A 14,040-nucleotide genomic window follows, 5' to 3' on the forward strand; every position below is an offset into this window, starting at 1 on the left:
TTGGAAGGGATCCAAACTATATGTCCCCAGCAGCTTGAGACTGGAAGTACTACAGCGCAGCCACGACTCACAACTGTCTGGCCATTTTGGGTTTGTTAAGGATATTGTTGTTGTGTTACCAACCAGCAGAGTGTAGAGCACAGAGAAACGTTGCTGAGAGCAATGAATAAGAGATGTGCAAACTGGTTTATCAAAAGTTTACTTTATAGTGAAAAAACAATCTCATAGTCTTTAAACAAATCCAAGTCTTTGCCAGTTAAATCAGTCCAGTGATACAAAAATCTCTTCTTACCACACAAACAGTAGTTGGTTAGAATAACAAACTCACTCTGGTTCACAAACCACGATGGTAGCAGATCCATCCAACCAATGATAGCACAATGGTTGCAACTCCACACACAATGGTAGCTTATCATCAACTCAATACTTTACAGTACCTTTCTTAAATACATTCACAACCAGGGATTATCTAATTACAGCATGACTCAGCATTACAATGAATCAGCAGGAAAACTTTAAAGTCACACAATACATATTCATTTTAAAGTCACAGAACACATATATTGCCTGGACAACTTGTTAGGCTCAAACCATATCCTAACATTCTCCCTTTTGGACAGGTCAATATATATACAGTCTAGATTCTTAATCCATAGCTTTCACAACATGTTTTATGTTTGATAGCACCTTGCGCTTTGGTAAAATTATCAGCAATATTGTCTTCCGACATACAATATTCCAATTTAACCATGTTGCTTTGGATACACTGCCAAACATTTAGATACCGAATGTCAGTATACTTAGATCTAGTTTTAACTGCTAAATTTGTTGCCATTTTTATAGCAGCTTGGTTGTCCTCATGTATTACAATTGGATAATCCATCTTTAAACCAATATCCATCATTAGTTGTTTTTAATAAATCAGATCAGTACAAACTAGTGACAAACATGAGAATTCTGCCTCCATAGTAGATAGACTAATATGTTTTTGACGAATTGATTACCAGCCAATCAAACAATTGTCTAACATGATAGCTATACCCAATGTGGACTTTCTGGTGGTCAAATCAGTAGCAAAACTGGCATCAACATATGCGCTCAATACTAAATCATTGTTAGGTTCTAGATACAATGCATAATGCATCGTCATTTTCAGATATCTTAATATACGCTTTGCGGCCTGCCAATGCCTATCAGTTGGCTCTGCATTATATCTCGCTAATTGGTTTACTCCAAATGAAATATCAGGTCTCGACCAATTGCTTATATAAGATAGACTACCTATAAGAGACTGATAGATCTCACTTCCGATGGCTCCGTAGGACGTTGTGGACGCTCCCTGGGTGAGTGCTAGCCCCACGACTTTGTTAGCCGCTAGAACAGCAAAAAAACAGCTGTCTAGTGGCGAAGAACCTTCCCCCCCCCCAGGAGAAGAGGGGGAAGCAAGCAGCCAGGCGCAGGGTAGAGCTCCCTAAGAGCCCTAGAATTAACTCTGGGGCTCAAAAGGTGAGAGTTCCCCAAGAGCCTGGGAAAGCTCCAAAGCTGGGATGCCTCTGCCAGAAGGCAGAGCAAAACGCCACGTCCGCCCCTGCTACCAATTGATACAAAGTGAAAATTGAAGCAGGCAGAACAAAGACAGGAGACTACATAATTGCAAGTATTTATTCTTTAATTCCTTTGAACATTGCTTCTTTTCGAGCCTCTAAGAGCGTAGCTGGAGTGGAAAGGGAGGGGAAGATGGTGCTGGCTCGCTAAGACAAAGAGACAAAAGTGAAAGTTAAGAAGAAAGTTCCTATAGACTTGTTAACTCATTAACGCCTATCAGCTAATAACTCCGCTTAAAACTTTTTGGATTTAACCTTGTATCTTGGACTTTGGGAATTAAAATTTAGAGATTCTAAAGATTTTCTGATCTTTCTTCGCTGGCTATAAGAACTTTAACAATTGTTTCTGAGACTGTGTGATTTTAAAATGGCTTCAAAGCAGACAAAATTGGTGCTGCCTAAAGCAGGGAGTGCGGGAAGCTCAAACTAGCAGGTTGCAAACCTTATTGCCTCCAGCAAATACACAAGCTCAATTACAACCACAACTACAACCACAAGCACAAATATTAACACTTGAGATGTTTCAGGAAGCCATGAAAGAAATTAAAGAAGGTTTTAAAGAGGACATTGCATTTGCATTTAAAGGAGTCTCAGAACAAATGGAAGAAATGAAGGACATAATTAAGACAAGAAATAAACATATAAGGGAAGATATAGTTCTTGCACTCCAGGGACTGGCAAAACATGTTAGCCATGTAGAAGATAGAATTGATGAAGTTGTTCAAGCCAATGAGATTTTAGATGGTAAAGTTGAGGAATCACAAACTAAGATTGACAAAACAGAAGTTGAAGTGTTGTTGACACAATATAAGATGATGGAATTTGCTGTGAGAATAAAAGTCTTGAAAGAAAATCCTAAGGAAAACTTGAAAGAGATTTTTGAAGACGCTCTGGCACAGTTTGTGGGAGAGCCCAGAGGAGAACTTGAATGGCAAATTGATCGGATCTATTGTGTTAATTCATGGGTAGCTAGACAAAGGAAACTACCAAGAGAAGTTGTAATTTACTTTGTCACCAGAAGGATTAGAAATGAGATTTTACAAGCTGCTTATAAAAAAAAGTTGCAAGTGGCAGGACAAGAAGCTGCAGTATTTAAAGAAATACCACCCAAAATGTTGAAATCCAAGAAAGAGTATGCTTTTCTGGCAGATGAGTTGAGGAATCGACAGATACAATACAGACGGGAAGTTCCAGTCAGATTATTGGTGGACTATGCAGGAGAGCGATATCGTCTCAATACAATATGCAAAGCAAGAGACTTTTATAGTAACATACTAAAGGCTGGACAACCACCAGTGGTGGGAGGTAAAAAAGCAAGAGAGGCGACAGAGGGAAGGAAAGAGGACCAGCAGAAGCAATTGGAAGGCGGAGCTATGAGTATGCAGGAAGAGGTACTGCAACTTTCAAGTGCTGTCCAAGCATGGGATATAGTTGGAAAACAAGAAGAAAGCAAAGATCAAAGACAAACCAGAGTAGTTACTAAACATAAAGTTCAAGAGTTAAAAAAGTTACAAGAGCAGGCTTTATCACAAGAAGTGAATACTGGCACAGAAGCTGTGGGAGGGGCGAGACCTAAAAGGAAATTCCAAGAGGATTATCAAGCGGTTCTTGCCAAGCTTCGAGAGTCTGAAGATGGCTTCTAGGTTTCTAACCTGGAATGTTAATGGTTTAAATTCACCACAAAAAAGGAAGAAAATATTTCACCATTTGAGACAATTTAAAAATGAAATAATATGCCTGCAGGAAACACATATAAGGACAACTGATCAAAAATATTTAATAAATACAAAATTGGGAACACATTTTGTTGCATCAGCCCCAGAAAAAAAAGAATGGATTAGTGATCTATTTGAAAAGAGATTTGATGGCTAAATTAGTTGAGGCAGATCAACAAGGAAGACTTTGGCAATTGAGATAATGATAGAAGGAAAGAAAACACTTTTATTGGGGATATATGCTCCTAACCAACAACAAGAAAAATTTTATAAATTGATACACACAAAATTACTACATTGGGATTATAATTCATGTATATTGATGGGAGATTGGAACGGAGTGATAGACCCTAGTATTGATAAGAAAAGAATAGTACAATCTACTAAATTGCGATCCAGACTGCCTAAGTCTTTTTTCGATATGATGGAGGATATGGAATTAAGAGACATTTGGCGTGAACGGAATTATAGAGAACAAGATTTTACATTTTTTTCAGATAGACATCAATCTTTTTTGAGAATTGACTTTATATTAACTACAAATGATTTTTTTTCCAGGGTAAAGAAGATAAAGATTTGTCCCAGAATTTTAACTGATCATAGTCCAGTCTGGATGGAACTGGAGTGTGGGGAAAGAGCTAGGAGATCTTGGCAGCTAAATGAAAACCTTTTCAGATATGAGAAAAATGTAATAGAATGTAAAAAACTAATGAAGGAATTTTTTGTTTTTAATATGAACAAGGGAACATCTATGGATATGGTATGGGATGCTAGTAAAGCATATATGAGAGGAGTCTTGATAAATATGAATAATGCATATAGGCGTAGACAGGTGGAAAAAAGGAGGGAATTAGAAGAAGAGATCAAGAAAAAAGAAAGGGTGTTAATTTATAACCCAGGGGATAAGAAAATCAAAGAAGAGATCACCCTATTATGTGGGCAATTTAATATGATGCTCTCAGATCAAGTTGCAACCAATCTACAATATGCTAAACATAATACTTTTTGTAATGCAAATAAACCAGGTAGATGGTTGGCATATATGTTGAGGAAAAAACAAAAATCTCGTACCATAGAGAAAATAGAGTACAAAGGTAAAGAGGTTTATCACCAAAATATGATTAAAAAGGCATTTTTAGAATTTTATGCAAGACTGTATACTGCAGACAAAATACAAGGTGCAGAGATAGAGAGATATTTGGATAGACAGAATATTTCTGTAGTCACAGAGGAACAAAGAGAACGGTTGAATCAATTAATAACAGAGGAGGAGATCCTCTCAGCAATTAAACAGTTAAAAACTGGCAAGGCTCCTGGTACGGATGGATTAACAGCTGTGTATTATAAATATTTACAATTGGAGATGGTTGTACCTCTTAAAGAATTATTTAATAGAATTCAGTTGGGTGAAGGGGTACCACCTTCATGGAAAACAGCTTTTATTTCGTTAATTCCAAAAGAAGATCAAGATCTGACACATCCCAAGAACTATAGACCCATATCATTATTGAATACAGATTATAAGATATTTGCTAAGATATTGGCAAATAAGTTAATGTTAGTAATGCAAAAAATGATTCATGCTGACCAAACTGGTTTTATACAAGGTAGACAAATGAAAAATAATGTAAGACAAATTGTTGACATATTGGAATATTTGGAAAGGAATAACCAAATCCCTGCGGTGCTTATATTTTTGGATGCGGAAAAAGCTCTTGATCGATTAGATTGGCAATTTTTATTGAGAGTAGTTAATAGGATGCAATTTGGGAATTGCTTTATGCAGTCTATTAAAGCAATATATCAGGAACAGACAGCTCAGATAATTGTTAATGGCAGTTTGACAGAAACTTTCAAAATTGAAAAAGGTACGAGGCAGGGATGTCCTTTATCGCCATTATTATTTATATTAACTCTAGAATTGTTGTTAAACAAAATATGTAATATAGATGAGATAGAGGGAATTAAAGTTAGAGACTATGAATATAAGACACGGGTATTTGCAGATGATTTGGTTATGACCTTAACTCATCCAGTGGAATCAGCAAAGGTTTTGATGGATATAGTGAAACAGTATGGTCAAGTGTCTGGGTTTAAAATAAACATTGGAAAAACAAAGATGATAGTTAAAAAGACCACCCCAACGATGCCCTTGAAGTGATGTCCCGGTGCCTGGAGGCCGTGCGGATCTGGATGGGGAGGAATAGGCTCAGGCTCAACCCATCCAAGACCGAGTGGCTGTGGTTTCCGACGTCCCGATATAGTCAGCTGGTGCCATCACTGACTATTGGGGGCGAATCATTGACTCCCACGGAGAGGGCGCGCAACTTGGGCATCCTCCTGGATTCACAGCTGTCTTTAGAAGAGCACTTGATGGCCGTGACCGGGAGGATTTTTCATCAGGTTCACCTGATTCACCAGTTGCGTCCCTTTCTGGATCGGGACTCATTACGCACGGTCACTCATGCCCTTGTCACCTCCCGCCTGGACTATTGCAATGCTCTCTACATGGGGCTCCCCTTGAGGAGCACCCGAAGGCTCCAACTGGCGCAGAGTGCGGCCACGCGGGTGGTAATGGGAGCGACATGGCATTCCCATGTAACACCTCTCTTGCGCGAGTTGCACTGGCTCCCGGTGGTCTTTTGGGTGCGCTTCAAGGTTTTGGTTACCACCTTTAAAGCGCTCCATGGCTTAGGACCTGGGTACTTGCGGGACCGCCTACTACCACCAATAGCCTCCCACCGGCCGGTACGCTCCCATAGAGAGGGGCTCCTCCAGGTGCCGTCAGCCAAACAATGCCGACTGGCGGCCCCCAGGGGGAGAGCCTTCTCTGTGGGGGCACCTACTATCTGGAACGAGCTCCCCCCAGAGATACGGAGGATCCCGGATCTGTGCACCTTCCGCCACGCTTTAAAGACCTTATTATTTCACCAGGCGGGCCTGGCCTAATTTTCTCCCTCTTCATAAAAGATTTTTAATTTTTAAATATCTTTTAGTATTTTATACATTCAATTTTAAAATTGGTTTTAAAAAGTTTGGGGTTTTAAATTTGTCGGGGCCAAAATTATTTAATTTGATTTTATTCTACTTTTAAATTTTGTATGTATGTGTTTTATTGTTTGGCTGTGCACCGCCCTGAGTCCTTTGGGAGTAGGGCGGTATAGAAATCAAATAAAATAAATAAATAAAAATAAATAAAAATATGACAACAAATCAAAAAGAGGAGTTACAAAGGGTAACGGGATGTGAAATAGTCAAAAAAGTTAAGTACCTAGGAGTTTATATTGCATCTTCTAATGGCAAATTGTATAAGTATAATTATGAATTGATATGGCATAAAATACAAGCTGAAATGGATAAATGGAAAAAATTACAACTGTCCTTGTTAGGTAGAATAGCAGTTATAAAAATGAATGTTTTACCTAGGTTTTTATTCCTCTTTCAAATGATACCAATACTAAAAAAGGATGCCAACCTGGAAGAATGGCAGAAAGGTATTAATAAGTTCGTATGACAAGGTAAGAAACCAAGGATAAAATTGAAAATAATGCAGGATTCACGAGAAAGAGGAGGATTGAAAATGCCAAATTTAAAATTGTATTATGAAGCAGCTGTTTTATCAGCAATTAGTGATTGGATTAATTTAACAAATGGAAGGATATTGAATATTGAAGGGCATGATTTGGTTTATGGTTGGCATGCTTATTTAGTGTATGAAAAAAGGGTGGATAGAGCATTTAAGAGTCATATATTGAGAAATGCTTTATTGCGTGTCTGGAAGAAATATCAATATAAGTTAAATGAAAAGATACCTATATGGACAGCACCCAGGCACGCAATAGAGAACATGAGCATAGAAAGTAGACAGGATGTAATTACATATATAGATATTCTCAATATGGAGGGAGGTATATTAAAATTAAAACCTGTGAATGTGTTGAAAGAGGAGAAAATAATTCAAACTTGGTTTCAATATGTACAATTACAAGCCAGATGGAGAAAAGACCAGAAAATTGGTGTTATACAAAGTGATGAAAATTTAATTAAACAAATTAGAGACCAAAGTCCAATGCATATAAAAAGATTGTATAATATATTGATAGAGATGGACTCAGAAACAGAGCTACTTAAGGATTGTATGATAAAATGGGCGCAGAATTTTGAACAGCCAATAATGATGGAAACTTGGGAAAAAATATGGGTGACAAATGTAAAATTTACTAAAGCGTAAAATTTAAGGGAGAACTTTTATAAAATGTTTTATAGATGGCATCTAGATCCAAAAAAATTATCTCGTATGTATCCGAATGTACAACCAAAATGTTGGAGATGTAATTGTGAGGATGCCACTTATTTCCATATTTGGTGGACATGTAAAAAGGTTAAAGTGTTTTGGATAAAAATTTGATGGATTTTACAAAATATTCTTAAAAAGAGGTTGAAATTTACACCACAGCTGTTTCTGCTGGGTACGGATTCTGCTGTACGGATTGTACAGTTATAGAGACTAAATTGATTTTGAATTTAATAACTGCAGCAAGACTGTTGGTGGCACAATATTGGAAGAAGCAAGATTTATCTACAATCCAAGAATGGACAATGAAAGTTATAAACCTAGCGGAAATGGCAAAAATTTTGGCGTACTTTCATTCAAATGAAAGATACTTAAGAGACTGGAGAAGATGGATAGATTATATTCAAAATAAATACTGGAATAAGAAATTGCAGATAGGTTATGAATGACTATATAGATATTTGGTGTGTCTTTAAATAATCAAGTTAGTGGGGTAATTAGGGAATTGAAGGAACAAGAGATGTGGAATGTTATAATTATTTAGACTAGGTTTGATCATGATTGTTGAAGGTTATACCCTGTAATTTGTTCTAGGAAGAGGAGGGGGGAGGGGGGTGGTTGGGAAGGGGAGAGGGTGGGTGGGGTAGGGAAGGGGGGGAAATATGTAAACTTTTTGTAAAACTTTTCAATAAAAAAAATAAAAAATAAAAAAAAGAGATTGGTAGATCTCCTTACTAAATTTAGGACTTTGGATTTCTCCTTGTTGAAAATCCTGTGCCATAGGCGTTTTAGCTGGCTTACATAGCTCCATGCCATAACGTTTCAACATTTGGCTTATTTTGCTAGATTGAGATATTTTATAACCTCTAGCTGTTTGATTGATATCTAGACCCAAATAATGCCTAATATTTCCTAAATTTCTGATCTTAAATTTAACTGTTTAACAATATCTATGGCTTCCTTGTCAGTTTTAGTTATTATGGCTATATCATCTGTAAACAATAATAAAAATGATACTAACCCATTATTATCGCTTTTAAAGAGACACTTATCCGCTACACCTTCATGAAAACTGATCTTATTTAGCTCTTTAACTATACATTGGTTCCACTCAAACCCTGATTGTCTCAAACCATAAAGGCTTTTATTTAACTTCCAACAATCAGTGTGGTTTTGTGTTTCAACTCCTAAAGGCTTCCTCATATAGATGGTGTGTCTTAATGGAGCATGCAAGTATGCTGTCTCCACATCTATATGGTTAATACTATATTTATACTTAGCCGCCCACACTAGCATTGTTCTTAAAGTACTAGCATGTAAACTAGGAGCAAAAACCTCATCAAAATCGTTTTTGGTCTGAGAAAAACCTTGAGCTACAAGGAGAGCTTTATGGGTTACTGTCCCATCTATGCTTTTCTTAATTTTGTAAACCCATCTACAACCTATTAATTTTTCACCAGGTGGCAATTTCACAGTTTCATAAACACCTAAATTAGTTAAAGAATTAATTTCCTTACTCATTGCCTCCTTCCAAGCATTCTGCTCTTTTTCAGGATAAAGCCTGATATCCTCATAACTTGAAGGTTCTATGTTAACCTAGCAAACTATGGTTGCTTTATATCGATCAGGTGGATGCCTTTCTCTAGTAGATCTCCTAGGTAATACAGGACTTACTGCAGATGGTTCATCTGACTCCTCCCCTAAAACTACCTCCTCTAAACCTACTTCCTGTTCTTCATCCTTGATAGAGGATTTTACATCATCTAAATCCTCAGGAATATCATCAGGAATATGATGCTCTATACTAACAGTATTATTATCATGTCTATAATCTGCACGCTCTAGTTTATCCCATCCTTCGTGCTCTAGAAATTTAGCACTTGCACTACAGTAAACACTAGTAGTTCCCTGTGCCCAAAATCTAAAAGACCTATGATTTGATTCATAGCCAATGAAAAACATTTTTCTGGCTCTCTGTTGATCCTTTCTCCTTAAACTAGATGGAATATGTACTCAAGCTGGGGCTCCAAATGTGTGTAAGTAACTAAGATTTGGTTTCCTCCCATGCCATAAGGTGAATGGTATTTCACCCGTAGAGGAATGAACCACGTTGTTTAACATATGGTTAGCACACATAACAGCCTCACCCCATAAATTTTCAGGCAAACCAGAATCTGCCAACATAGTTCTAGTCATGGCTTGTAATGTTTGACCTCTTCTCTCGATATACGAATTGTGTTGTGGTCTGTACGGAGCAGACCGTTTATGCTGGATCCCTGCATCCTGCAAAAACTTTTCCAACTTTTGGTTGGTAAATTCTGTACCATTATCAGTCACTAAGCATTTAACCTTAAATTTCTGTTTTCTTTCCACAAAACACAGCCAGTTGTTAATATGCTGGAATGTTTCACTTTTTGTTTTCATAAGATAACAGAATCCGTATCTTGAATACTGGTCTACTTTGCTTAGAATATAGCAGGCACCTCCTATGCTGGGTTTCTTGGGTCCAATTAGGTCTACAAACACTACCTCTAATGGCTTTTTGGTTTTAAAACCATTAACACAGTTTGCTGGTGTTATCCTACTTTTTTGCTGACTACAGGCATTGCAATTCAGATATTTACTACATGCTTGTAGTTTTATCCCTTCAGATAACAGAACTGTTTTCTTTAATGTCCTGAAATTTAAATGCCCAAGTCTCCGGTGTAACAGATGAATACATTCATCATGTGGTTTAACATTCTTATAAACAGACTTAGACTTAGCCACCAATACTGGGTTATCCCTTAAAATAAATAAATCATTTTCTAAACTTGCAGTAACAACCTTGCCATCTCTCTTAATAAAACACTTATCATTTTTAAATGTTACTGTAAACCCAAATTGCAATAATGATTTAACAGATAATAAATTGAATTTTAACCCAGGAATATATAACATAGGCAATGGTTCATTACTAAATGACCAACGAGCAACACCCTCTCCAGCTACTTTAACCTTCCAGCCATTTGCTAATTTAACATGTTGGTTACTCTTCTCCATTTTAACAAAAAAATTTCTATTTCTAGAAATAGATTGAGGAGCACTACTGTCAACAACCCAACAATCCTGGTTAACATCAGTAGTTGAACTGGATATAGCTAAATTACAACCCTTCTTGGATCTAGTATTGTCCCTAACAGACATTTTCTTATTTTTACAATACTTAGCTATATGCCCTTTAGCCTCACAAGCAAAGCAACGTTTTACAAAATAGGCAGTTGAATACATTTTTTCTTCTTTTGGTTGTTGCACTCTCAACTGATCCCTTTCTTGTCTTCTTTTGGATTCTTCTAATAACCTACCGGTTATGCTAGCCAATGTCAGTTCATCTCTGGACAAAACCTCTAACGAAGAAACATAGTCGTCATAACTATTGTCCAAAGAAGAAAGGATTATATAAACTTGTTGTAGTTCTGAGAAAACAAGTTCCTTTTTATGCAGCTCCTGGAAAATTCTGGTCATGGATTCCAAATGAGCCATCATATCTCCTCCTTTAAGAAGATGTTGTTTAAATAATCTCCGTGTGAGATAAATATGAGCACCCACAGAGTCACGAACATATAGTCTCTTCAACTTGGTCCAACATCTAGCATCAGACTCTTCGCCACAAATATGGACAAGCTGCTGGTCACCCAGTGTTAGTCCAATAATGCAAAGAGCTCGTTCATTGTCTCTGTTAAACTTGGCTAATATCTTCGCATCTTCATCAGCAGGATCCCATGCTGTTACATCCGGTGGATTATTAACTATGTCCCACAGACCTTCTCTATGCAAAAGTAGATTACATTTTGTAGACCAGGATACATAGTTTGTTCCGTCCAGCCGGGTTATCATGGAAAAATTTACTGCTTGTTCTAGTGCCATCTTCACTTGGATTGTATATCACAAACACAGTTTGTACTATTCACATTAACTCTCAGTTTAGCTCTTAACAATCCTAGTTAGTTCTGGTTGGCTCTGGGCCGATAACCAATGTTAAGGATATTGTTGTTGTGTTACCAACCAGCAGAGTGTAGGGCACAGAGAAACATTGCTGAGAGCAATGAATAAGAGATGTGCAAACTGGTTTATCAAAAGTTTACTTTATAGTGAAAAAAACAATCTCATAGTCTTTAAACAAATCCAAGTCTTTGTCAGTTAAATCAGTCCAGTGATACAAAAATCTCTTCTTACCACACAAACAGTAGTTGGTTAGAATAACAAACTGACTCTGGTTCACAAACCACGATGGTAGCAGATCCATCCAACCAATGATAGCACAATGGTTGCAACTCCACACACAATGGTAGCTTATCATCAACTGAATACTTTACAGTACCTTTCTTAAATACGTTCACAACCAGGGGTTATCTAATTACAGCATGACTCAGCATTACAATGAATCAGCAGAAAAACTTTAAAGTCACACAATACATATTCATATTAAAGTCACAGAACACATATATTGCCTGGACAACTTGTTAGGCTCAAACCATATCCTAACAGGGTTCTTGAAAACCCTTCACCTGGCCAAGAAACAGTTTTGGTGGCCAAAGATGTGGAGGATTATATAAAAAGCTGTGCCGCCTGTGCTGCCATGAAGATGAGACCAGGGAAGCCTCCTGGGCTTCTCCAGCAAGTAGCTAGCCCCAACCGGCCTTGGGAGGAAATTGCAATGGACTTTATAGTCGAGCTACAAGAGAATGGGGGAAATACAGTGATTTGGACGGTAATCGACTTATTTTCAAAGCAAGCCCACTTCACTGCTTGCTTGGGATTGCCCTCAGTGAAGAAGCTGGTAAGATGTTCATTAAACAGATTTACTGACTGCATGGGATACCCCACCGGGTAATCTCAGATCGAGGAGTCCAATTCACTGCTAAGTTTTGGAGAGAGTTCTTGAGATCAGTCGGATCCAGACAAGGACTTAGCTCGGCTTTCCATCTGAGTACAAACGGAGCTGCGGAATGAGCGAACACAATGGTGGAGCGATATATAAGATGTTATGTGGATTACCAACGAGAACTGGGCGGAGCTGTTGCCATTTGCAGAAGTGGCTTACAACAACACCATGCATAACAGCACCAGATTAACCCCCTTCCAGGTCACCAGCGGCATGGACTTTGTCCCCATGCCCAAACTGCCCAGAGAACCCCCATCCTCCGTGACTCTGACTGAGTGGATGGAGTCGCTGAGGAAGGGGTGGGAGAACACTAACAAAGCACTGGCAGAAGCTGCTGAGACATATAAAAAGCAAACAGACAAACACTGATCTCTTCAAAGCCCCCCCCCTTCTGTGTGGGAGATCGGGTTTATCTATCAATTAAATACATAAGACCAGCCCTGTAAAAAGCTGGGACCTATGTTTTTAGGTCATTCCCAATAGTGAAAGTAATTAACCCAGTGACAGTTCACCTTAGCCTCCCACGCATTCTAGGGAAAGTGCATCCTGTAGTCTGCTAAAGCCAGTGGTCGGGTCAAGATTGAGACCACAGACCCAACCAGCTCTCAAACCTATAGTGGTGCAAGGGGAAACCCATTATGAAGTTAAAAGAATTTTAGACTCTAGATTATATAGAGGTTGATTGCAATATTTAGTTCATTGAAAAGGGTTCCCCGTTGTCTGAAGTTATCTGCGTTAAAAGCTGGGATGTAAAAGCAGATAGGCTAGTGAAGCAACTTCATGATAAATACCCTGATAAGCCAAATGGTCTCCCTGGAGGGGTGGGTGGGAGGGTGGTTAGGGAATATTGATTTAACCCCCTATGTTCCTCTTGTTGCAGGACACAATCATCGGATGAGCGGGGGTGGCCTGTCAGGCCTGGAAGCCATCTTTTGCATTAGATCTTCAGGCCAATGCATAGCACATTTAGTGCTGTGGGAAACTGGGAGGGGGGATTGTATGGAGCAGGGGAGATATATAGTCATGATAACATTCCTTTCTCTGAGAGTCAAGGACAGCTTGCCCAGCACCTGGAGTCGTGTGACTGGGAGACATCTCCAGTTGGGATGGTGCATTGATTGGGCCATGTGATGGGCATATGGGTGTTGGGCAGGGACTTGGACTTTCCTATGGGTGGGGAAAACCTGGAAGCTTTCAGATTTGGATTTTTCCAAATGTGCCAATATGATATCTCTAATAAAATGGAACTTTGAGAAATTTCTAGCCTCAGAGTCTTTTTTCGTTCATTCCTTCTGTTACTTGGAATCCTGACAATAGATTAAGAACATAAGTAAAAATAGGCAGGTAAGACAACACCTATCAACTCTAAACGCGGGGTCTCCAAGTCCTGGGCCATGGCCCACTACCGGGCCTTGAACTGTTTGGAACTGGGATGTGGGTGAGAGTGTGTGCATGTGCATATCCCCACTTGTGCAAGCAAAAGGTGAGCATGTGTGCATGTGT

Source organism: Pituophis catenifer, unplaced genomic scaffold (genome assembly GCF_029215685.1).
Source record: "Pituophis catenifer annectens isolate HBS135680 unplaced genomic scaffold, rPitCat1.0.hap2 SCAF_3, whole genome shotgun sequence".
Classification (NCBI taxonomy): Eukaryota; Metazoa; Chordata; class Lepidosauria; order Squamata; family Colubridae; genus Pituophis; species Pituophis catenifer.